This window comes from Geospiza fortis, unplaced genomic scaffold, assembly GCF_000277835.1.
Source record: "Geospiza fortis unplaced genomic scaffold, GeoFor_1.0 scaffold231, whole genome shotgun sequence".
In the NCBI taxonomy this organism is placed as follows: domain Eukaryota; kingdom Metazoa; phylum Chordata; class Aves; order Passeriformes; family Thraupidae; genus Geospiza; species Geospiza fortis.
The window spans coordinates 3,617,712-3,641,521 of NW_005054351.1; the positions used below are offsets into that span (position 1 = coordinate 3,617,712).

General features: G+C 39.3%; 1 protein-coding gene and 1 long non-coding RNA gene across 3 annotated transcripts in view; one reads left to right on the forward strand and one right to left on the reverse strand.

The window, feature by feature from the left end:
* RBMS3 (RNA binding motif single stranded interacting protein 3) overlaps positions 1 to 23,810 on the forward strand; it is a 692,310-nt gene that overhangs the window by 634,831 nt on the left and 33,669 nt on the right. The window lies entirely within an intron of this gene.
* LOC115948135 lies at positions 16,338 to 18,900 on the reverse strand. The gene is made up of 3 exons (XR_004081980.1): positions 18,839 to 18,900; positions 18,545 to 18,656; positions 16,338 to 16,402 (listed from the first exon to the last, which is right to left on the reverse strand). It is a non-coding gene; the product is annotated as an uncharacterized LOC115948135 (long non-coding RNA).

Here is a 23,810-nt window from a genome sequence, read left to right on the forward strand (position 1 = left end):
CTGCTGCTGCACCTCTCTGCAGACCCTGGGGGAACTTTCCATCCCAGTGGAGTAAAGCTGTTTGCTGTATTCCTTGTAGGGAGATGAAATGTGTTGAACAAATTCACAGTTAACATCAGTCCTGTATTCTAATATTTGGATTTAATAGCATACCACAAGAAGCCTTAGATATGTGTATTTGATGGGTATGAGACTTGTGCAAGCCGAAGTTCCAATCCTTGCAGAAAGACTCCCATTCTAAAAGAAAAACCTAAACACTCTACCAATCCCAGATTTTGTGTATTTGTGTGTTTGAGTTTTATTTGACAATATTGAGCAAAGCATTTTTTTGCAGTACTAGTAGAGGTATTATTATGAAGTAATTAAATATATTTACCCCTTAGTAAGGACATGAAGAAAAAATTTGTCTTTTATAGTGAGTAGCACCCTCAAAATGCTGAGTTAAATTGGTATTCACTGTGAACCAGAGAGTCATGTCAAAAAAGGGAAGTGTGATTCTAGATGGAAAAGCAGAGGGACAGTGGATAAGTGGTGTACCATTTCTGTTCCAGTCTCATTGCTGTTGTGGGTTACTTCCATGTGTTTTCTGTAGCAATCCTAGACTCTTCACTGACAGATTTTTCCCATATGTTTCCAAAGATTATGTTCTTAAGAGGACATGAGGCATTTAGTACCAAAGAAGCATAAAAAGCAAAAAGGCAGAACTACCATTCCCCAGGTTTCATTCAGAGATGAATTCTTTATTAGAAATGTCTGAAAACTTGTCAGAGTATTGCCACACAGAGAATTCAGGAGACTTCAGAATTAATGGTCTGTTTTGAAAGAAAATAAAGAATCTGTGTTCATTTTAAGTTTCTGTAGTTCCATGCCTAACTATATATAGACTCTATGCTAGGCACCTCCATAGCTTAAAAAAAAACAAAAAAAAACCAAAAAAAAAAAATGAAGAAAAGATTACAATAAAGTTGGCAGAATTAAGGGTGTGAGTTTTGGTAATCCTGTGAGCTGATGGAACTGGAAACTTTCCAGTTTTGTTAGCTTTCTATTTCTTCTTATAAGCTAGTTTTCCATGCTACTATCTAAATTGCCACCACTTTACTTCATAATATTTTATGAGGTGATTGATTATGACATGTGATGTCCCCCTGGACACCACTGCAGATAAATGTTACATTCCCCTTGCCCCTGGAAGGAGAACGTTTTGTTAAGCCTCTATTATTCTTTGTCAGTAGAGATGAACTCATACAGAAAGCACAGTTTGAATTGCTCAAACAGTGGTGGTTAATTCTTTGTTTTGATTATAAGTATCCACTAAATCATGTTACTGGATGATTAGCTTTGCATTTCCAACAGAAAGTCCTACTTGATATTTTTGTATAATTTAACAGCACGTAGTGTCCCTCATGACAAAAAGACAGGCAGAGCCATGCTGTAGAGGAGACAAAGGGGGTTTTTCACTCAGTGTGCTGTGCACAGACAGGGCAGTGTTCTCCCAGACTGGCAGCCTTGCTGACAGGAGGGAAGAGCTATGCTGCACAGCACTACCATCCTGTGTCTGTCTGTCCCTCCTCTGCCTGCCCCTCTCATCTCCCTTCCCACCTGCCTCCCTGTGCAGCAAATACAAAGCTCTTTCTTCAGAGCTATCCCCTGCAGTAGCTTGGCCTGTCAGACATTTTTGTCCTTTATGTCCCTTTGTGTATCAATTTCAGCCACATTTTCCTAATGTGCACATGTGTGCATTCTGTATCCATTTACTTGGCGAATTAAAAAGCCCACTATAGTAAAAGATTCTATCTCCAATTCCTTCTGTAGCTTTTAAACTACAACCAGATAAACTTCTGACCCTAACAAACAAAAATGGCATATATATTAACTCAAAATGTTTGAGTATACTGATCTCCCTTCTCAGCCTGATTTGTCTCCTTACTTCTGTGATACCCTTAAAAACAGAAAACAACCAAAGTAACATTTTGTAAGAAAACAATAGTCAGAACATTTTTGTCCTAAAAGGAGAAAGACAGATGAACAGTCAAGGATGCTGCAGGTATGGAACTGATATTGTAGGATGTTGCTAATAAGCAACTGCAGATACAATTTTTTGAGGGGTTTTATTTTTGGTTATCAGTGATTTTTTGCTGGTCTTATTCCAAGAGCCATGGAAAAATAATATCAAATAGATTGAGGTAGCATTGCTATTTCGGAATAAGGAGTATTGAAAATAAACTTCTGCTGGCATAGTAGGGTCGTACATGAAAACTTCTCACATCTTAATGCTTACATAACCTTCAGGGTTTTGGAAGGCAGTATTCCTGAATCATGTGGACATGATGAAAAATCTACCTGGAGGTTCATGTGTGATTCAGACACTTTTGAAATATGCATCTTTTGTGAATTGAATCTTCACCACTTTTTCCCATATTGCTTTCACTATGTCAAAGTAAGAATACCTAAAATTTGGCAGTTTCATTGCTTTGCCATGTGCCCTGGTTGCTCTCCGCAGTTTTAATGGAAGACAAGCTCCAAAAGACTTACAGCAGTGTGAGTTTGGATTAAAATTGGCAAAACATTTAATGCACTGATGATAGTTCAGGCTCAGTTTAGTTAACTATATCTTTCAAAGTACAGTGCTTACTCTTCCGTGTTTGAAACAAAAGTCTTATTTTTCATTACTGCCTCAGGATAAGGATAGACAGATAGTGATGACTGAATGAAAACATAAATGGGATAAGAGTTATTCTGAGACTTATAACATTTGCCATATTACTGTGTTTTTCCTGTAGTCCCTGAAGGCTGTTTGAAAGTTATGGGGATACTTTGAAAAACATGTTTACACCTCAATTCACATGTAGACAGTCTCATTTTTTACTGATAAGGACATTTGTAAAAAACGTTTTGATTCAAATCTTTATTACAAAAAATACATGTACTCTTCTTCTTTAAAGGCAATTTTTTTAGTGAACCAACAGAAATGCACTACCTTAATACTCAATGTACACACTGGTTTTACACTTATCCTCTTTTATTTCCAAGTAAAACTGTGTGTGCAATCACTGGGTATGCACAGATAGATGTTCTTGTCAGTCTGGAATAGTTTCTACATAATAGCTGGAGAAGGAGTATGCCAGTGGCAGCAGGAAGGCTGTAAGCAGAGCAGCATATGGAAAAATGTACCACTATAAAGATATAGATAAATTATAATGATAAAGTGTGTTGGGGAGAACTTCTGTTCTGGAAGTCTCTCAAGCCCTTACAGTCGTTCTAGAGAGGTCAGTGTCTTAACAAACACCCTTATTATTTTTTTCTGTCATCCTTCCTGTGGCCCATGGCTGAACGGAATCCGTCTGTCTTTAAAAGCACCAACAAAAACATGTCTTTTTTCATAAGCAGTGTAAAATCCCTAGCTTGGTGAGAAGCAAGGCTGAGTAAGAGCTCCAGATTCTTGCCTCTTGATTGTTGTGCATGAGTGTAGTAGCATAAAAGGTACAAATTGTTCAACTGGAATGGATCAGTTTTCATTTTCTCACTAGCAACTCTGCTGCTTTGGATAATACCCAAAATACCACAGCAGTTTCAGTGTTTTGATTCCTACGCTCTGGAACAAAGAAGTTCCTTGTGCTCCAATCCACATCCCTCTCCCAAGACAGCTTTCTCTACCTCACGTTTATTGCTCTACCTTTTTAGTAAACAGAGCCAGGAATCTATCTTGAGTTTGCCTGTTTGAGTGTAAGAAAACAGAATATATCCTCTGCAGACAGTTGAGTCCTGCCTCCAAGATGAAATGTGAGAATTCAGCTAGTTGGTATGAAAAGTAAACAGGAAATAATCCTTAGAAATTGGAATCTTCAGCAAGTCTTTCAACTTTTAGCCGTGTATTTTTAAGAGATCCTTTGAACATGAACTTACTTGAACTCTTAAGGCTAAAGTGTTTAGAGGTTGAAATAACTAGCCAAATTCCAATGACAAAGTTCTGCTGAGCAATTTTAATTCCAGTGTTTCCCGAGGCAGAAAATCGAGGACTGCCAATTCTATAACTCTGATAATCAAGGCAGTAATTGGCAATGTTCCTTTGGGGCAGGCAGGCTCACATGAGGTCAGTTTTGCCTCCGTCTCACCCAGCACCCACTGTATACAGATGTTGTCTCAGTGCTACCTAAACAAGTTTTTCAGAGGCTGGTGAGCATGTGCTTGCTGACCTCCTTTAGTGCCAGGTGTTGTTGTTCTGGGGAGAGTACCCAGGACAGAAAGCAGTGCCTGAGTTCAACTAACTTAGACCTCTAAAAGAAAACAGGTGTAAGAGATTCAGCCAAGTTACATCTCCTACTCAAGTGCAGCAGTTTTTAAGTCCGATTATACAATGCTTCTGGAATCATATCAAAGTATTGCTCCAGTCCTTTGTTCTGCTGTTGCAGAAATTAATACGAATGCCAGAAAAAGATACATTTAAGTTTGATTGCCAACATTTTTTGACACTCCGTTAGAGCCCCCTAGTGAAATGGAGCATTTTTTTGTGATGGCAGCAAGACACACCACATATGGATTCACTTAGAAAACATGGACAGGAGAACCACAAATGTTTCCAGTAGACAAGCCCTTGCATTTGAGGAACTTGTGGTGTGCTGTTTTATCCTAAAAAGACTTCAGAGCTCTAGTAAAATTTTCTTTTCTTTCAAATATTCCACAGATAGCATGAACACTAAATGTATAAACCATCAGTTTGTTTAAAGACATTTACATTAGTGGAAAAAAAACATAATGTCTATGTTCATATAAATCTATAAACATAAATGAAAAAGGTATTTGGAAAAGAAGGCATCTGACACTAAATTTGAAAGGTTCCCCAGAGTTTCTTGAAGCCAGGAAATTCTGGTTGAGGTTATGGAATATTGATTTCTTTTTAACAGAAAAGATGCAACCTTACCCATCAACCTTCATTGTCAAGAAAAACCTTAATACAACAGCTGTTTAAAAGCAGTTTTATCAAAGGGGACTACTTTTTAAAAAGATAGTTATTAATCAATAGACATTAGAGTACCTTCTGTGGAAGAATGTAGTGCATTTTTAAAAAAATCAATGCCTAATTTTGTACAAAGCCTGCATTCTGCTTTCACTTTTCCCGCTCTGTGTACATCATCTAAGAACATCAGCAATACTTAATTTATCTCCTATTAATATATGTAACAACTCTGTTTTCATGGAGATTTGCATTTTCATTAAGTTTTAGAGTTACACAAAGTGAAAATCCTGAACACAAATCTGTAAGATTCATATGTTTTGTTTGCCATTTTGAGTAAAAATTCTTAATTTGGTGAGCACTGGTTAAGTTACTTATTTACCAGGTGGTAGATTAGTAAGTAAGCAGATTGTGATAGGATCAGGAGAGAGTGGTGGACTGTAAATGTATGTTATTAATAATAGGCCAAGAATTAGATGAATCAGTTTGCAGAGAGCAATGGGCTCAGCAGAGTGTTGAATTTGCTCACCATCAGGTATTTTGCCCCGTGTGATGCATTCTGGTTATGCACGCATATGTGTGCAGTGAACAGGCTGAGGCATGTGACATGTGTGTTACAGTCCTCTCAAATTTGCCCTCCATCATGAACCTTTCTCTTATTTTGTGCCTGGCATTGTCTGCTGTCTTGCAGTTGGTGCTGACTGATGTTACCCACCTTCCGCAGAGAGCGCTCCGCTCTGCTGTCTTACAACAAATCAGACAACGTGTGCACGTTGTAAGCCAGACCCCAGCCTGCTTTTAACAAAGGTGGTCATGTGGTGCAATTGCCAAACATGCAAGTTCTGTGATGGTGGAAAGGAAAGGCAGCAATTTTCATCTGCCACAGACAGCAAAGAGCTTTGAATGTTCTCTGTGGTCGGAGAGCACAGAGGTTTCACACTAGTTGGTGGCAAGGCTGGGAATAATCTCTGGGTGCTTTTCCCATGATGGAGATGTGGTTCTCATTTCCATAGTGCAGTTAAGAATACAAGATGTTACCAGAGGACTGTTCACCAGTAGAAGGGGACCTGAATCTCCTTTCTGCCTACCAAACTCCATCTCTACAACTGCAGGATATCTGCATTTCCATTTACAGAAGAAGCATTGGACAGCTTTGGAGAAGGAAACAGGTTCTGGGGTTCTGCAAACCCAGAAGAGGATTTTTGAGGAAAGCCTGAGATTTACAAGTAGAGTAATGCCAGGGCAGCACTCTGACTGTGATAACTCCAAAACTGGATTTATAAAGACTGGCACAACCTGTAAAAGCTGTAAAGGGGAATTCTTGTTAGTGAAGGATCAAGTCAAGTTTTAGGCTATTGACAAGATGTCCTTTTATAAACAATTGAATAGGAAGAAAATTATGTATGAATCAAGGTGTAATCTTCAAGGTTAATTAATTTACTATTTTTTAAAATATGGTATTCATTTGAGGTTTTGTCCCAGAGGCTTCAACTGGTTTAGAAAGAAAATTCCAAATGGAAATCATACATACTTGTTTAGCTACAAATGTATTTTAAAGCTGTGTTTTTCCTTGCTGCAGTACCTTTTTTACCTGAGCCTGCCTTTCCTCACACTGGCTTCAAAGAATACATGTAGGCTTAGAGCACTTAGTGACAGATACTTTTTCATCTGCCACTGATCAGCTTTTTGACCTTGGAGAAAACATCTTTCTCTTAGGCTCAGTTTCAGATTTTTCTTTTTTTCAAATCCCAATCTATTTAGATTATAAAACTGTCATAGTGCTAAATAGTTTTTAGTAGAAGTTTGTGAAAAGTCTGGTGGAACAAGGGCCTATATTGACTGATGCCTCTAAACACATCCTCACAGTGATACTATTAGGGTTCTGGGTTTTCACGTTAATTATTAAAATAAACCTGTCCCAGCTACAAAAGGAAATATTGGATCTGATTTTTATCAGTATAAATCAAGAGTTAACTTCACTTAAGAAAATTGAATTGCATAGGTGTGAAACAGCGAGAATTAGAAGAGAATCATGCCCGCAGCAATAAGCTGATGAAGGAGACTCTGGCACCTTCTTAATCCTTGGAACAACAGCACTTCCATAAATTACCATTATGTTACAGCCAAGTGTATTCAAGGACCAATTTACATAAGTAGGGGAAACTAGCTAATCTATGTATTACTTACAACTGCATCGTGGTTTTTCTAGTGCAGGACTTGTGTAAAAAAATTATAATAATGTGCTCTAAGGACTTATTGACCAGTTTGTAAGATTCAAAATTCCTGTATCCAGGAACCATAGAGAGTCACAGAATATTCTGAGTTGGAAGAGACCCACAAGGATCATCAAGTCCAACTCTTCAGTTAATGGCCCATACAGGGATCGAAACCAAAACCTTGGCATTATTAACACCATGCTCTAACCATCTGAGCTAATCTCAGTGGCATGTTACATAATCCCTCACAAAACCTGATTAAATACTTTGATTTTATGCCTCTTGATAATCCTATCATGAGGTTTGTTTCAAAACATCTTTGCTCTGAGGCTTAGCACTCAGTTTTTAATTTCCAACTTAAAGGTGCTCCTATTCATTTTGCCTCCATCTGTTTCTTGGTCAAACATTCTTCCTAAGTTCAGTAACTGTTGTCCTTTCTCAATGTTCACCACATTAATTGGTAGACAAAAATGTTACCTGCATTTTCAATTTAGGCTAACTATGTTAACATCGCTTCTTTTGCAGTAATGTAAGGATTTTATACCTCTGGCTGCAACAATGACCCTTCTTTGGATCTCTTCCACTTTGAATTCATTTTTCTGGGACAGCCAATGCTCACAGGATTCAAGCCTTTTGTGCAAATAGCTTTAATACTTCCTTCTCTTCTCTGGGATGACTTTGCTGCATTGTAAAATATCTTTCTTCCCTTGTGCTCATGGCTGGTAATCCCATCATCCTAAATTCACTGATATATCCAGGTTTTCTCCTTCTTCCACGTTTCCAACAGATGCTACTACATGATAAAGGAAACCACATGTTAGCCTGATTGACTTGATGAATTTGTGCCTTGCTCTGTTTAGTCCAGTCCTTCCTGTATGGTATTCTAATTTGCCACTTTACTTAATGTGCCTTACAACTTTGCAATTTCCCCAAATATTATTCAAGGGAGTTATTAAAAACATCTGATGAGAGCAATCCTGAGGGAGATGTTAGTGACCCTCCCACTGAAGTAGTGTAGCTTGTCTTTTAGCACAACCTGTTATCATTTCTGCTTTAGTTAATCCTTTATCATCCCCAAAGTTTAGTAATTTCTGTCTGTAGCACTGCCTGAAATACTTTATTGACCTTCAGAGAGTTTAGATCTGCTGTATGTCCTTTGTTGAGAAAATAGGTTATTTTATTTTAAAAAATGAGGTTAGCTAGATCTATCTTTGACTTATCTATGTTCTATCTTCATTAATATCCTTTAGTCCTGGCCACTGGACCTGTCCTCATATGTTCCAGCTCTGCAATAGAGATGATCCAGTCCTGCTTCCTCAATTCACCTTGAGTTCAGTGACTTCTCTGGGTTTTTCATCTCCTTTGTCTGTATTCATCTTTCTGCCCAAACACTCATTCTCTGAGTGCTGCCTCTGCTGTCTGCTGGTTCATGTAGGAAATTGAGAGTGTCCTTATTCTGCTGGGGCTCCTTCTGAAACACCTTAATGTGTCCCCCATCTGCCCTGCATGGGGAGCCAAGCTCTGGGTTCTCTCCTTGGTTTTCACTTTTCTATGTAAGAAACCTTTTGCTATGTGTTTGAATATCATTTGCAAAGTCTCAGGTGGACTTATAGTGAAGTTTATTTCTGGTCTCCAAATGTAGCATTTTCTTGCCTTTTTTTTTCCTCCCTTCTGTGTTCATTCCTAATATACTTGTTGAGGGGTCTGAGTAAGTAGCTGATTAATTAACACCTTCTCAACTGTAACTGCTGAAGCATCTTAATAACATAATTATTTTTAAATTATTTTTGCAGAGGCAGTGCTAACAATTTATTTTTTTATCTCAGTGTATATTGTAGGGTGTGGTCTGACACCCTGGAAGTTAGAAACATTCAAGATACCATAAGTAGTAGTTTATTATTGAAACTATTGAAGGTAGTCAGGTCTAACAGTATTTGACATTCATTTCTAACTGTCATGGTAAAATGCTTTCTTTTAATTTCAAATGTCCTTAGAAAGAATGTAATATTCACCTAAACTTTGCGGTACAGAGGCAAATCATGTGTATCTTTCCTAAACTGATTTTAGTCCCATTGAGGTGGAGTAATTGCTTAATTACAGTTTTCAAGCTGTAACCTTGTGGCCTTGTTTTCTTCTCAAGGCAGTGTGAATTAGGATGAAGTCCATGCATTCAGCAGTGTTTGCCACAAAGCCTCTTGTGAGTCAGTGGTATCTGCAGTGCTGTTGAGAGGATGGTTTCAATCTCTTTCTTACATGATTGAGAAAACAAATAGTGAAATGTAAGAGCATAAACACTGAACATTCTTTGGCTGTTTCATAGTGGATCGATGAAGAATGAGTTGTGTAACACAGTGATCAAGAGAATTTGAAGAATTTTGAAGGAGTGTCAAGTTGTTGTTTAGTGAAATCACTACCTTTGGACTACCTGTCAAAGAGATGCACTTCCAGCAGAGTAGGTTCTCTTATCAAATGGCCTATTGTTAACAAGAAATTGGAAATTAGGGGCTGAAATCTCACTTCTTCTTCTTATGGTTTAAATGCAATTTTTTATTTCTTGTTACTGACTACAGCCTCTTGTTAAAGGATGTCTGCTGGACAGCCTTTCCCAATCTGTGCCTTTTACATAAGCTACCTGGGATGTTTTGTATTGTCACTGCAGATCTTGTTGCTGAGAGACCCTGTCTGTAATATCCACCCCAAAGCCCAGGTGTAGCCTTTCGCCACTGTGCTCACTGAGTGAGCAATTGAGTGGAAGTTATCTTTTCTCTGTGCATGGCAAACCATACATGCACATCCCAAAGCAGGAACACAATTGGGTTCCTCATTATTGGTTGTCTGCTTCTGCCTCCTAAAATGCTGTAAACTCACAGAGTGTGGAGTCCTCATGGGGGGTTCAGTCTGGGATAGCTTGGATGATTACTTCGACTTCAAGCTTAGGATCACAGGATTGACAGCCTGCTACTGATCCCTGTGGTGGGACAAGAGGGCTGCATATGATTCACACAGCACACAGCCTGCTTTCAAACAGCCTTTGTACTTTTGCAGTACGGCAATCTGCAAATCATTATGCACCCCCTCTTTGCCCAATCCACACAGGATGTGAGTCTGTGTCAGCTCCCAGCTTGGTAGCCTTCCTCTTTAGCACTATCAATAAAAAACTCCTTTTTGCAGCTTTGGAAATTACTGGTCTACTGCCTGCCTCTAGCCAAGAAGGTGGGGGTGGATGTCACATTCACAGATGTCCCACATCTGACAGGGTTGTGGCTAGAAGTGTATTTTCCGTAGGCAGGTAGGGGAAGAGACCTACCACTGTAAATCTGGTTCATCTGCACTGCCACAGCTGCTCCTGGCTAACCCAGAGTTCAGTGGTCCAGGAGAACAAGCAGCGTTCCAGGAAAAGCATGGTTGTATGCATTCCACCACTGACATTTCTTCCTGCTGGCAGGCCGCGTCATTTTTGTGGAAAGGAGAGGATTGCTCTAGATGTACTTATTTTAAATGAGGATGAAGTGTTTGATGCAATGATTGTTTCCTGGTGCCTGTCACAGTTCTTTCTTTAGGGAGAGAAAGGGGTGGACATTTGTCAGGAGCAGTTTGAGTGTTTCTGATAGACAAGCAGATGTAGAACCCCATCTCACTGATTTGTGTCTGTGGAAGTAGCTAAGCTGTATTAGTTCCCTTGCTAACTCCACTCCAAGTGCAGCAAGCAAAGACACTCATCATGACAGCTAAAGATGTGACAGGCCACATCTTGCCTCAGGAACAGCACAGGAATAAGAAAAATTTGAAGTGAAAGACCTGTGCAATTCCCCTGGTTTCATGCTGCTTTCTGCAGACAGCAACACCCTATTCACATCATCAGCTTTCGCTTGATGCCCAATTTTATAACATTTCACCCTAAGTCTTCACAGGTATTCAACACCTTGGGCTATTGGTTCTACCAGGAGGTGACTATAAAGCAAATTTAGGCAGCTGGTTAGAGCATGGTAATGGTGGGAGAAACTGGTCTTTGAAAGGGAGTCCTGGTGCTGCTGCTGCTGTCCAGTGAAGAGTTATAGCTCAGAGCTCAGAGTTGGACTCACACAGCAAACAAACCTTCAATCCATGCCAGTGTTAAAAGCACGGATCTGGAGTAGGTCCTGGGAACTCCATACTAGTTTGGCCCTTTCCTTTGCTTTGCCTCCAATTTCCAGGATAGAAAAGCAATATAATTTATCTTTGGATGACAAAGTTCAGATTTGGCTACAATCCTGAGAAACATTTCGCTTGGCCCACACAGGTGATATGCATGTCTTTGAGATTCTGGACTTCATACTTCAGTGGGTAGTAACCATGGAGGTTTTCACTGGGATAATAGAAATGTAGCAATGTGTGTAACTGCATCCATTCAGGGAAAAAAAAATTGGACGTGTGTGTAAGCCAGGTGAACTCATTATAAACATCTTGTAATAGAGCTTGGGAAGCTTCAAACACCACAATTGAAGAGAACTTTCTCACAATATTGAAAATTTGTACATTTTTTGTTCTTCCTAGAGTTTTACATGCCATTCAAATCTGTCTTCCAGATAAAAATCAGTGATACAGGTCATGGCTCTGAGAGTGTGCGCTGTGGTGATTAGCAATGATCTGTTTGTGGTGGTAATTGCCTGTTTCCACGATATGCAATGCATTTGAATCCTGTCTGAACTTCTTTTCATTATTTTGTTCAACAGACAAGTGAAGGAGTAAGTAGAAACATGCCATGACTGCTGTTGTATCGAGTGAAGTATGAGACTGTGCTTTGCTGTTTCCTTTCATCTGCTTGGCCAAGCTGGGACAATATGTAACCAGGCATTATGCAATGTTTGTTCTGCTTCTCACAGCATAAAAAGCTATGTTAACTCTTTTGTGCTGGTTAAAGTCTTGTGGATAAATACAAGGGACAGAACTCTGATGTTAACAATTCCAAGATCCAGTATAAGTCATAAGAGCATCACAGGCATTCTTTTGTATGTTATATGTGCTGAAGGACAATAGTTTTACTCAAATGTGGTGGTTTCTCTCTGAGAAGTATTTTCTCTATTTCAAAGAATGCTATCTATCATTCTGACGTGCTCCAAAGTGGAAGCCCAAGCCAAACAAACCAAGCAACAGCAAAATCAGCAGAAGGCTAGAATATGTGACAGACGAAGACTAAAATCCCAAAAGAGTCTTCTGTCAGGCACCCATTTGTACCCTAAGTATCTCCATTTAATGAGTTACTGTGAAGTGAGTGAAAATTAATGTGAAATTCTTTAGCGTTGCTGTGAGTGAGTCCGTTTTGTTGACCCACTGAGTTAGGAACTACAGAAAATGTCACAAGCTGCAGCCAGCTGTTCATGCCTTCTGCATGATCTGCTTAGACCTTAAAGCAGCTGACCCCTAGATATACCCAAATAACAAGTTTATAATAAATACACCTGAGCTGAAGTGAGAAGATGAATTACCATCTTTGAAATATAGGACAGTTGCCAGAAAGTTTTAAAATTTTCTCTGTAGAATACGAGGCTTGAAATGCAACTTCCTGAAAGTGATGAATCAGTTCTGATGATTGATATAAGGCTCTATTTTCCTGAAGGTTTTCAAAGGCTTCTGAAATGTTTCTGAAATATTCTAGTAATTGGTGTTGTACAATATTAAAAATCCTTCCAAGCTGTCTAATTAACTACAGCTATAGTTGCTTCTCAAGACCAAAGTTAACTACTTGGTTTGACGTATTGCGAGCCCTCTTACACAGGTGGATAATTTTAGCTCCACAAGGAGTTTTGGTCACCAAGTTTCTCAGTTCAGTGGATCTGCAATTTAATCATTTCCTCTTGATGGGTGACTTGACTAAGTGGTTTGAAAATAATTAGCAAATACAGTGGACCCAGTATTGAGGTGTATGATCAGTATCTTATCAAGAACTACTTATTTCCTGTGGAAAACTGCAGTGAGCTTCTCAAGAAATTCAGAAAGCAGCTTGTTGCTCCTGCTTCTAAGAAAGCTAATCAAGGAATGGTTGCGCCATCCCAGGCATGTTTTGACTTGTGATGAAGTGATCCCAACTGATTCTAAAGGCATTTTCAGAAAGTCTGTTCTTTATTGCTATTGGATGTTTTATTTGGTCACTTTTAAGAAAGCAGTAATTGTCTTCTTACAGACGCAGACTATTTTTTATCCACTAATACATTTTAATCTTGGTGCACAGCTGTTAATGGGATATGCTTCCACTCCAGAGCAATTCAGATTGATTTTGTTTCTACTTCAGAAATATATTACAGTAGAACCACAGTATATAAAAGGGCTCAGTGTGTTGAGATGAAGTAGCCTCATGGTATTTGCAGCTTCTAATGGGAGCTCAGTACATTTAGAGCAGAAGTGGTGATTGATTGTCTGGTGCTCAGGCTAATTGATATGGCACTGAGTTAGTCAGAAGCTCTCAGCTTCATCAAAATCACACCTGACATTGGTCTTGTGCCTCTTAATATTGACTGGGTAGTTCATATGATAAAAGCAACATGTTTGGAGGAGACTTCCAGAGCTGAGTGAATCTTCCTTCAGCAGTTACATTCTTTCCAGAAAGGCTTCCTGCCTAGAGTAGCATTACTCCTCCGCTGGAAAATTTTTAAAAGGATGTTCTCAGGTCTGTTTATTTTTAATGGGTTTGGATGTGGTCGCTGAGATCCTGTGAAGTCAGAAGAATGGAATGAAAATGGTCACAGATGACACTTGAGCTATTTCCACAGCTGGATGCACACCAGCCAGAGTAGGCGGTCCTCTGCAGATGAATTAGTTCATTGAAGTACATGATAAAAAACATCTGTTACAATGAGAACAAACAAAAACAATGTGCCTTTGAAGACTGGGATTTGTTGGGAGCTGCTTGCAAGGGTGCTGAATGAGTCAGTTGTCAGAAAGTCAGAAACATTTTTAGGCTTGCCCTTGTGTGAACTAAAGCAAAACTACATAGTAGAAACAATTAATTAAATTATGCAAAAGACCGTTTTACCCAAATTTTGTTGGACTGATTCCTCATACAGCAATGGGGAGGGAGAGAACCCCTCTGTATCAAGTGTTTTTTATACCCTAAACCACTTTTAATACAATGGTATAACTCCAGCTGAGTGGCTGTGAAAACTTAGAAGCTACAGTGGTATAGTTATTCTGTCAGTCGTTCCCCATGCCGCTTTATTACCAGCTGTCTTGAAGTGCAATAGACGTTTTTCATTGTCACTGCCACCTGATGACAAATAAAACCTTCAAAATGCTTTTGCTTGAAGGAATAACTCACAGCTCCTAGCCAGAAGTAGACTTTTCACGTCACCTTAATGAGCCAGAGCGATCCAAACATTCCCACCCCATTTTACTCTTACAAGGCAGTTGCTTTTGGCTGCCTTTGATTTTTTTTCTCATAGTTGAGCGGGTGAGGACGTAGGAATACTAAGATATTTATAAAGTAAACAAACATGCTGTGTGTATTAAGACTGAAGACAAATCAATCAAAGCTAGGTGTTTATCAGTTATTATAGGGCAGCATTGCTCTCATGGGCAGTTTAAAGAAAATGTAACTCTCCTAAAATAATGTGTTCATTATTTAAGCCATGGTAATGATGAATTAGATGCAGGTATACATCAAAGCATTGGTTCCCCTCTTTTTTTTTTTCCTTTTTTCCTAAATTGAGCGTGCTGTCACACAGATTTGATGGATGAGAATTGTGCCCTAGATACATAATAGAAAAAGATTGCAGTACCAAAAAATGCTCCCAAAGAGGTTTGGGTGCCCAGTCTGCGTAAGCACATTAGGTAGAAAATAGTAGTAAAAATTAAAAACCTAAATAGAAATTAATCCTTTAGATCAAGCATGTGGTAGGGATATATGATTTTGGACCTGGAAATCCTTTAGTTCATCCCCTGCTGGTGACCTGCCATGTCTGCACAAGGCTGCTGTTTTTTTAAGGCTCAACAACTGAAACAGGAGCTTCTGTGAATCTCATAAGTTTCAGATAGGCCACTGGGATGGGGGCCTCTTTTGTGGCTTTCCATCTGGAATCCAGTGGTGGGTGTCAAAAGAGGTGAGAAACTGCAGAGGAAACAAAATTAAACAAGGTTCTTGTATAGTTCAATTAATTCTAGTTTATGCCTTCCTGATGAGCGGGGTGTCTGATTGTATATGTAGTCATAATTTATTATAGCTGTACAAGACAATTATGTTAATCTTACTTTTATTTCCTAATATTCTTTGATCTCATACACATCAAAGATGTAAAATTTTAGTCTTGTTGGTAATTAGCTAGAAAGCAAATATGTTGTCTGTCAGTACAGAGGATACAAAGCACAAGAAATTGTCCTGGGGGAGTCTAGATTCTAGACTAATTTTTTTTTCTCCTCATCAGATTTTTATTTCCCTTTCATCAGTTCCCTCAGCCATTAAATAAATGTACTGGAAGTAAACTTTGCCATTGTGAAATTCATTCAGCTTATTAAACCACCTAGTCAGTCAGTATGAATCCTCAATTGAGGAAAAGCAGTTTGGTACATCAAACAAAAATGAACATCAGTGTTTCCCAAAGTTGCAACAACCCCTTGCGGTCTGTACTGACGAAGGTTTCACGCTTGCTTGCTGCTAGTTTTAAGCAGGCACAGGCTAATGCTGTGCACAGTTCTCATTTGATTCACCCATTATAGTCCAAAGACTTTGATATCTAACTTGTGATTACTGCTCTGGTCAAGAACAGCAGATGAGGATACACTATATTATTTGGCTCTGCAGTTGCTCTTCAAAGCTGTCTTTCTGGAAGGAGAAAACACACAGGGATTATTTTACAATTTCTGCAGTGAATCTCTGCATCAGAACTTTATGCCTCCAGCTGGTGGATTTATACATCGCAGTTTATTCTGGGGACTGACCCCTCCCTCCACTTTTGTTCATGAATTGCAAAGAGATCATTATCCTCATAAATTTGTTTACAGTCCAAAACTTCCATATGAATAATTTATGGCAACATTGCAGCCTAAGGATCCTTCTCAGTGTGCATAACAAGTATTTATTAGATGGTTTCTTACTGGAAATTTTTATTAGACTTGATTCTTTCCTGTTCCAAGGCTGGTTGTCCTTATCTTTATTAATTGCTTCGGCTTCTCGAAGAGATGGCTGTCTTGCCAGAAAACAAAATTTTATTTCTTGGTTAAACAAGTCTGCAGGCAGCGTAGGGCCACAAAATTTACAATTGGATTACTGAAAAAAAAAAAACCAAAAATCACTGAATTACAATCTGAATCTGAAAACAAGAGCAGAATAATCTCTGCTAGACATAACTAATTAATGAAAATCTGTCAGTGCTATAAAAATCTTTTGGATACCTGCATGATGATGTACAACTTGGCATCTGTCTCAGAGGGTTAAAACAATGTGAAATACTGGTCGTTGATGACAAACTGTAATTAATTTCAGAAGGGCCAGGATTTCAAGCCAAATTTTTCAAATTCACTAAGATCTGTATGTTACTGTGATTGTTGGATTACAGAAGTTTGAAAAACTGAAATTACAATTAGCTTCTGCTAAAATTTTTGCCTCATCTAGTTCCCTCTTCAAGCTGTGCACTTCTGCATTACTTCCCTGAATTCATAATCATCTGCAGTGACCCTGAGCTGAAACACCAGAAGATGGTCCTTCATGATGCTGCAGTTCCTCGATAGTAACAGAAAATACCACAGGAAATACTACCAGAAAACCATTTCATGTACTTTTCAGTCCCACAAGTGGATTTTCTGTGTGACTGGAAAAGTCACTGCAGAACAGAAATGTGGCTGCCAAGAGGTTGGTCTCTACTGGAGTTTATCAGAACATCTGCTGTTAGTTATGATGCATCTTTTGATGTCAAAGACAAAAAAAAGGGTTTGTTTGGTTTTTGGAGGAAGGGGTTTCACATATAATGAAGATTCACAAGCATGCAGTGCACAGAACCCGGCCCTCGAGTCCCTGTCACTCTGGAATTAATTAGAGCACTATTTTTTCTATCCACACAGCTCTCAACAAAAGATGGGAGTATTAGCCATTTGCCTATCATCTCATTCCTATTTATCTTCCTTTGGATGTTTCTCGTTTCCTTTACCTCTGAGGCTACCCTTTGCCTCTGGCTAGGACTGACAGGACTATTACATATATAATACTCTGTGGATAATAAAATTTGGCTTTGTGGGCAGAATCAAATAATAGCTCTAAAACTTGTCTTCAAATGAAAATGTGCAGAGGGAGAGTGTAGTGACATGGAAAAAGTTGTGAAAATGTTGTTTTGACTCCACTCCCAGAGAGAACTTAGGGAGTGAGGAAAGGGTGAGAAGAAGAACAGAGACAAAATATCTATAATCTCCCTGTTTTCATTTCTGGGTTGTTGAACTAATTTTAAGCTTTTTTTTCCCCCTTCAAATTTAGATAAATTCTGAAATGATATGTCATTTTGAAATATGGTGGAAACATTCCTTTTGACAACTCAAATTTTTTATTCTTTTGGTCACAACTATGTGCTAAATGCGACCTGGATTCACAGGATGTTTTATTCTCCTTCAGAGTTGTTTTTTTTTCCAAATAACTTACTGTTCATCTCAGCAATATGTGTATACTATCCAGCTGGCCTTCTTTTCTCTAACTTCCTCTATGATTTGTTCCTCCAAAGAATCTCCTTACCATCATGTGAAAGACATCTTACTAAACTCATGGCAGACTCAGCTGCCTGACCAGTGCTTCATGGAAGGCTGGTCACCCACTTTGGGTCAAAGACTCACTCTGGTGCATTTGCCACAGGAGTGACTCACCAGCTTATTCATCTCTGGCTCCAGAGCAAGGTGCTCTCTGTTGTCTGAGGCATTTTCAGAGCAGTACTTGGTAGTAGGCAGTTCCCATCAGCTGCCTTGTAGCCTGAAGAATTTACTTCAGGTAGGGTTTAGAAAATTAGTTTGAAAAAAACTTGAACTGCTCTTACTTGGTTCATTCATGGAACCTCTGAAATTACTGTTGACCACAATGGTAGTTAATTTTTAGGTGCCAGAGAAAATAAAGATTTTTTTTTTCCTGAGAAAACTGAACACCTCTACAATACTCAAATAGCTGAAAGAAATTCAGGAAAGCTGCCCAAAAAAAATTCATTTCAACCTAAACTTCTGCAAATCAGACAGTGTGTGGAAACCACAAAGTCACAAAGAAGTAAAAACATCTTTGGCATATGTCAGGATCTGACTGCTTGCTGCACATTCCCATGGACTAGTACACAGTGGCTGGTAGGAAATGGTGGTATACAAAATAAAAGCTATAATAAATAAAATCTTTTTGTAGAGATTACTGCAGCATGGATATGGATAAGAGTAAAATAGAGCAACTTACCTGATTTACTCCAGTAAACTGAAGCAGCAGCAGACTTTGGCTTCATTTGTCCATGTTGCTTTGGCAATTCCTCTGAAACTGGCAGTGTGATAGCATGGATGTGGTCCATTCACTAATGTGAAAAAAATAACAGTCTTTGGTGGTTACCATCCTTCTGATAAAACTGAGTGCCCTGAGAAGACCCAGCAGCCGTAGGCTAGTGCTGAACACCCTCTGTTGGCAGAGCAGCATGCCAGCCAAGGACCATGCAAGTCTCTCCCCTGGTCAGTAACCTGTGGAGATGCAGCCCCCTACCTTTCCCAACCCTTGGGAAGGCTGTTGGACATCACCAGTCACAGTGGTGTATCTCTGTGGTGGAGGGTTTCTCTGTGGGTAGCTGATACCTGAACAGAACTGAGCAGCTGTTGCTTGATAAAACTTTCAGTCCAGCAATGACCGAACCTGGTGACCCAGCACTGAGACTCTCTGTTCTGTTACCAGGCCCCTGAGCCACTCTGTTCCCCCCATGTACTTTCAGCATATTTAACATGTTACAGCTGTGCTCACTGCTATACAATAGTTAAGAGGGCTGCCAGCATTTCCAGTATGAACTCGTATTTTAAGGATAATAACTCAGCTGTAAAAATGTGCTCTAGGCTGAAACTTTATAAGGAAGATTTCTGCCGAAGAGTGACTTTATCTGGACAGAAAACAAAAGGAAACTATATCAATGTAATCATTCTTCATCAGTAAAGATATATTTTAAAATGTAGAATAATCCTTGCTGGATGGCTTACTTTCTCTTCTTTCTAGCCTTAATATTAGCCAAAATCTGCATCTTTCTTAGCTTTTCATGTCTTCTTCTTAGACTATTTGAACCAATCTTGCACTCAATATTTACTCACATGGGTTGCTTTTAAATTGCTTTTCCTCAATATTTTCATTTGCTTCTAAAAGACAATGGAGTGTAGAGCAAAGTAGACTCAAGTTAGCCGTTTTCTCTTATTTATTCAAATCTGCTCAGCATGAATCAAGAATTAAAATGTATCACTTTCTTGATCAATTTGGACTGGTGTGTGTAAATGGAGCCACCTGTTCTCTTTGGGCCTGCAATGGTGGCGACGCAGTCAGAACACTCATGGACTTGGGAAAGGTCAGATGTAGAACCAGACTCAGCCCAGAACCCTGATAACAGACCAGCTCCTGAGTTCTCTTTGTATCACACAGGATTTAAAACACTTTGAGATCTTTAGTAGAAGGGAGACTTACAAATGTTAATTGTTTATTCTAACAGACTGGTTTGACTGGAAGTACCTTAAAGTAAAGGACAACTTAAATTATCCTATTTTTAGTTGAAAAAATCTGTTTACCCTGTCTAGGCTCCATTTTTTTCTGACTAGTGACACATAGCTGAGGGCTTGAATTTTATTTTATCTATATGACTCGTACCTTAACGGATTTGGATGCGGTTACCTTTGAAGGGCATGCTCTGTGTGCTTGCTGCCATCAGCTTTACTGGCCTCTTGAGGTCTCATGCATCTGAGAGAGAAGTTTTAGGTTGGGACACTTCTGCAGCCACAGTTTGCCCAGATTCTGCCAACAGTCTCAGTTGTTCAAAACAGTGTACAAACTGCAATGGTGTCATTGGGAGCATCATCCAAAGCAGAGTGGATTTTCCAGGAGCAGCAAAAGCCAGGTGTTGGTGGCATTTTGCTTGCAGAGAGTCCAAGGAGGAACTGGTCTGGAGTTTTTAAAGTCAGAAAAATCACACTTAAAATTTGTAAAGGCATGAGTGAGGCATAGTCTTGGGTTACTTTAAATGATAGAATAGAAGGTGAGAAGGCACTATTGAAAATACATGCCTCAGTCTTGGATTTGAGGACTGCCACAGAGCTGGCAGTGCCAGTAGCCAGTTTTAACCAGTCAAAGGATAAATCTCAATACAGAATGGAGTGTATTCCATCCATAGCCTCCCCTAAGGAGTTACAAGCCCAGAAAATGAAATGCAATTTGGGATCTGGACCAGGACACACAGGCTGTGAAAATTTTGGGGTTTAAGCAAAAGGAAAGGCAGGCTGGAATAGTTGTCTTTCCATTACTGTGTGAGAAAGGGCTTTGTTTAACATTACAGGTTACAAATCTAACAGAACATGACAGAGAGACAGATTTCTGTATTTGTCCTCTCTAATAAGGTGCATTTTTAGTTTTAAAGATTGGTATGAATCACTGTGATCTAGAACTGAATTGATACAAAACATGAACAGTGGCTTAGTACAAGATTTCCCAGTCTATCATCTTCAAGTCTAAAATCTATTATTGAACAGAAGCATATCGTTAGAAAAGCATCCTTACTCACCCAGGGTTTCACTTACAGCATCTTCTGCTACCTTCTTTCCTAATAGGTAGGATAAGAAGGATTCCTGTGAAGATTATGTGCATATTACTGGTCCTCATCAGCTTTCCAGAATTTTTAAATTTGAAAAATGGTATGAAGAGGGAAAGGACATAATTTTTAGACCCTCCATACCTTTAATCTTCCTTTGTGCAGAAGCTGCCAACAAGGAGTTGAGGCATAGGCAGCAGATGGCAGTGCACCATAGTGCATCCTCGTGGAGGATGGACATTGTGTTTGTAGATGAGTTCAGGAGCGACACAGCAATATTAACCTCAGCATTTCAAGGTGGCTTCCTACCCACCCCATGCAGCTGTGACTAGATTACATGGTAGCCCTTACATCAGCGTGGCTCTGAGAGTGCAGCCTAGATTTGAGCCTCCCCTAGGAGTTAGCTCTGATGTTGAAGACTTCCCTTTGGCTTGACATTGGAAGGGCTGACATGAAGTCCAGGAGCAACTGTGTGAGGCTACCTTATTTGCATTATCCATCACTAATAAATTCTGGTTTGCAAGAGCATTTCTCATCTCAGAATTGCAGGGAAACATCCTGATACTAACCAGTCCTTGACTATTGTTCCCATTGTCCTCTCAAGTATTTGGGATCTCACAGAGGAGCACTCTGCTGTCTCCCACCCTAGCACCTCAGTATGTCTCCTTGGAACTTCATTCAGTGATACCACCTCACTGTTTTGAAAACTGAAGGTATTTCAGATATTTCCATCTAAGTCTGGTTGTATTAAGTCCTTTTAGTGTTGTGAACACCATACATAGCCATACCATTTTCTTTGTTGTGTAGAGTATCATTTTTGTCATCTTACCTCTAATATGACCATAATACACAAGGTTATATTACCAGCCCACTTTTCTATTTGGTTTTGGGTTTGTTTATTTTGTTTGTTTGTTTGTTTGTTTGTTGTTGATAGCCAGTTCCTAATAATTTCTGATGTATCTCACTGTCAGTGTTTGTCCTTCTAATAAGTGAATATTTTCATCCAGCTCAGCTGTTAGATTACAGCTCACACAGTGCAAGTCCCTCCAGGTTTTGGGCAGGAAACAAAACACAACACATCTGTTACAGATCACAGCTTCTGCCCTGCCACTGGCCATGGCAATGTCAAGGCTAGAAGGGCACACAGGAGAAGTGTCACTGGACTTTCCTCCCCAAACCCAGTTAAGCACTCTCTGTGCCTGGCAAATGACCTATGCACTGAATCTTGCCAGAAAAGCAGAGATCAGCAGCCCAGTGTGTCAGACACTGGGTCACATCTGTTGCCATGCCTTTGTGGAGCACCCAGACAGGTGGGACTGCCCTCACCTTGCATGGAAAACTGGAGGCCCAGGGTGAGAAAAAGCCCCAGTACATTAAACATCTTACATGCTCTCATGTCACCAACCTTCTCTGTGCCTCTACTTAAAAGCACAAGTGTCTGGAGGCAAAATTTTCTGTCAAGCATTTTTCTTGTTTTAAAAGCATGTTTGCCTGAGTAAAATAAAATCAGTAAGCATTTTCAGCTAATAACAGAAGTTAGTACTCATTGCTCATTAAGTGTTGCTCATGAACAGGAAGTTCAAAAACCAGTCACTGTTGCTCTTAGTTACATTTGCCACAATAAGTCCTGCGCTGGGAGTTTCAAATATTAAAGAAAACCTATCCACATACTGAAAAAACATTGTGACCTAAGTGGGTGTAATAGAATTGGCAATACAATTTGTCTTCCCATGTGTAATTTTGTGTGTGTATATATGTATATGTAAAATCCAGCTACTGAGGATACAAATATGACATCCTTTTTGAAAGTTTCATTTGAACTCACTAAGACAGAGAAGTGAAAATGTTAGCTAAAAACTGGTTCTGGCTTGTATTTTAGTGTACAGTTTGATAATATCCATTTATCACCTAGGATGTGCCATTAAGTGAATTTTCACACCTGGTTATAGGCAAGAAGGGAGGGAATAGAACAGAGCTGTTTGAACGGAAATATTATTTGGATTTAACTTTAATGGATGAAATTCCATTATGATATTAAGAAAAACTAGTCCACAGGAAAGAGACTCCTGATTCCCATTTACTAGGAAGGCGCATCAGCTGCTGGGAGACAGTGAAGGAAGGAAGGATTTCATCCACATCAGATTATATATATATATATAAGAATATAAACAGAATGGAATTGCTTGTTTTGACATGGATTGAAATCTTTCTTTTGTGAAATCTGATAGTGGAAAGGGCAGGAGAAGATTTGATCTGTGTATTACAGTAGTTATGTCCCAGGCAAATTACCACGTTTGTGGTTTTTTTTTTGTCTTCCAGGGATGCTAAACCCTCTTTGAATTGTGAGGATTCTTTGTTTGTGGTGGCTGTTCTTGACATAACAAAAGCACTGATACATGGAGTGGCTACATAAAGTCATCATACAGCCAAGTGCATACTCATAAGCTGAAGGACAGGGAGAAAAGCAAATGGGATTTCCCATTCCCTTCTAGAATAGGTCAGATGAGGGAGCAAGAGCTGCCTATGGCCTCTATGCCTTCTCCAGCAATTGCTGGAATGAATACCCCACTGCAACAGGTCATTTCCTAATTGCTGTGGGCTCCTTCCTGATAGCAGACCCCAGCTAAAATACTCCCATTTATTCCTGCATATAATACCAGTAATTTTATTTTATTCCTGGGCTAAGTTGAAGAAGGGTATGAAAACTTCAGATTTTGAGTCTATTGAGAAGCACATGGGCTTATGGTTGAACCTGCATGGGCAGACAGTAAGGGCAAAGGTCTAACACAGAGCTCATAAAATCTGCTTCAGAGTCTCTATAGGAACTCAGGTATATTTTCCATTCATAAATATTTGCAAATATTGTCACTTTCTTGAATGGTGCTTCTTTTTAGACCTTATTTT